At 37.4% G+C, this 2,500-nt stretch overlaps 1 non-coding gene across 1 annotated transcript; it reads right to left on the reverse strand.

Annotated features, from left to right (window-relative positions):
- Positions 1-1,984: 1,984 nt before the first annotated feature.
- On the reverse strand, positions 1,985-2,074 carry TRNAY-GUA (transfer RNA tyrosine (anticodon GUA)). Its single transcript is given in 2 exon segments — positions 1,985-2,020; positions 2,038-2,074. It is a non-coding gene; the product is annotated as a tRNA-Tyr (tRNA).
- Positions 2,075-2,500: the final 426 nt, after the last annotated feature.

Consider the following 2,500-nt stretch of genomic DNA (forward strand, 5'->3'; position numbering starts at 1 on the left):
ATACCCATATATTTTATGCTAATTGACAGTAATTTGAAAGTGTGACTAAATATACGACGAAAAAAAATATATATATATATTCGCTCTGCATCTGGACGAGAAAATTGTTTCACCATCACACCTTGTTTTAGCTTCCATTGTCTTCCACTTCTTTAGTACATTACTTCAAGGCTAATTTGAATAAGGTGACAAAGTATCATGTGATAAAATGATAAAACACGTGATAAAATAAAAGAAATTATCTTTTCTTAAGAATACCATCGGCGAGACACAACGCACGTGCGTAAGAGACAGAAAACGGCATGGTATTTTACGGCGCAGACTATGGTAAATTCGTGTTTACTTTTTATTTAGGTTTTCATTGTCATATGATTCAGTGGGAAGCCATGTCTCGTCAAATATGTGTGACAATTTGTAATATATTTTAAAGTCAAGAGAAAAACAAACCTTATATATCTATCCTGACTATTATATATACCGCATTCGGTAAATTTATTAATAGTACAGTGGAGTTCACCATGGTTATTACGGTGGGAGGAGGAATGGAAGGAAACGAAAGAAAAGAGAAGACAGGGAGAGGGAAAAATACAGAGGATAGTATCCCAATTTCTGACAATAGATGGCATTCGATGTCTCATAACAAGCTGAGTGCAGTGCCATCTCTTGAGTGAACACAACAATAGAAGCAAAACTAGTCTTTCAGAGGAAAGTTTTGGAACAGTTAAAAGGATACGTTTTTTTACCAGGTGCGGCGCTTCTGTCAGGCTCTCCACCCACGAGTAGATCCAATTAGCAAAACCGGTTCCACTCGAAAACTAGAAAACCATAAAAAAGAAGAAAAATGGTATTAGAAGGAATCAATAATAGGGTGTGATGGAAGTTCCAAGTCACAGCACGTGTTTCTCTGGGAGAGATACGGCAACCACGAGGCTCTCTACGTGTTCTGCTACGCTTATGGATTCCCTTGACTTTGACTTTGACACGTTTATGGAGACAAAAGTAAAATTACACCTCAAAAGGATGAGGGAACTTAGGTTATCCTCGCCCTTACTTAATAAGTCCCTGTGCGGGCTCACTGGATTCCTGTGCAGGTTTAAGGCGGCCGGGAAATGCGGTCAGATCCTAACAGGTTAATAATTTACACTTCCTCCTGCTCTGTAAACTTAGAGGATGTTGTTTTTTAAGGACACTGAGGGTTAGCAGCCTTCAGTTAGTGTAAATCCCTTTGATGGTCATATTATATATTCTTTTTTGCTTTCTTTCTTTCTTTCTTTCTTTCTTTCTTTCTTTCTTTCTTTCTTTCTTTCTTTCTTTCTTTCTTTCTTTTTTTTTTTTTACAATATACAACGTTTCATACTTTGCCCTGCTTCTGATATAATATATGTCATCCCCAACTAAGCCAATATTGTGTGTGTGTGTGTGTGTGTGTGTGTTTGTGTGTGTGTGTGTGTATGTGTGTGTGTGCGTGCGTGCGTGTGTGTGTGTGTGCGTGTGTGTGTGCGTGTGTGTGTGTGTGTAGGGGTCTTTCCGGGCAATTAGTCCCGAATATTTTGATAAATGGGCGTGAGAACAAATACAGTCGATACCAATAACACGATCCGTGAAGTACAGGAATTCGAAACATTTACTTCAGTGAGTGTAAGTGATGTGAGTGTCATAAATTAACGTAATCTACCTGAATCATTCTCAGTCAGTTTATCAATTCTTAAAAAGAAAGAAAAAAAAAAAAAAAAAAAAAAAAAAAAGTATCCCAGGTAAAAAATGAATAAATAAATAAATATATGATAATAATAATAATCCAGTGACCGATCTCTCATCACCTGTAGAACCATTAAATTAAGCTCCTATTACCTGTAGAAGCATTAACCCCCCACCCCCTTATCACCTGTAGAACCCTCAATTCCTCAAGTCCGTAGAACAATGACTCGTATGCACAACAATCATCAAACTGGAACAAATACATTGGTTTTCACAAATAAAACTCTCCTTCGAACCGGATTCGAACCAGTGACCTATGGATGTCTGCTTCCGAACCAACTACAGTCCACCGCTCTACCAACTGAGCTATCGAAGGTATGGTAAGTGTTCAGTATGGTATACTCGTCTATTTACAGTGGTTCGTATAAAACAAAATAAATTAAAATTCGTATGTGGATATGCAGTGTGCCACATATAGGTGTGTGTGTTTGTGTGGTTCATTGACGAAAACAAAGGAAGTTGTAATCAATTATTCGATGAACTATTGTATGGTGGGGCAAATCTGTGTGTGTGTACTTATATATGTGTATTTATATATATATATATATATATATATATATATATATATATATATATGCATATCAATACATTTTACCTGCCATAAGCAAGGGTGTTCCCTACATTTCTCATCAGGTGTAATGTCAGGTATATCGCTAATATCTGGGTACACCTGAAGCAGCGCCGTTCTCACTCACTTTGGCTGGTCAAGTACTGGCGCGCAGTTGTGCCATATAACATGGGA

Source organism: Penaeus vannamei, chromosome 13, assembly GCF_042767895.1.
Source record: "Penaeus vannamei isolate JL-2024 chromosome 13, ASM4276789v1, whole genome shotgun sequence".
NCBI classification, from domain to species: Eukaryota; Metazoa; Arthropoda; class Malacostraca; order Decapoda; family Penaeidae; genus Penaeus; species Penaeus vannamei.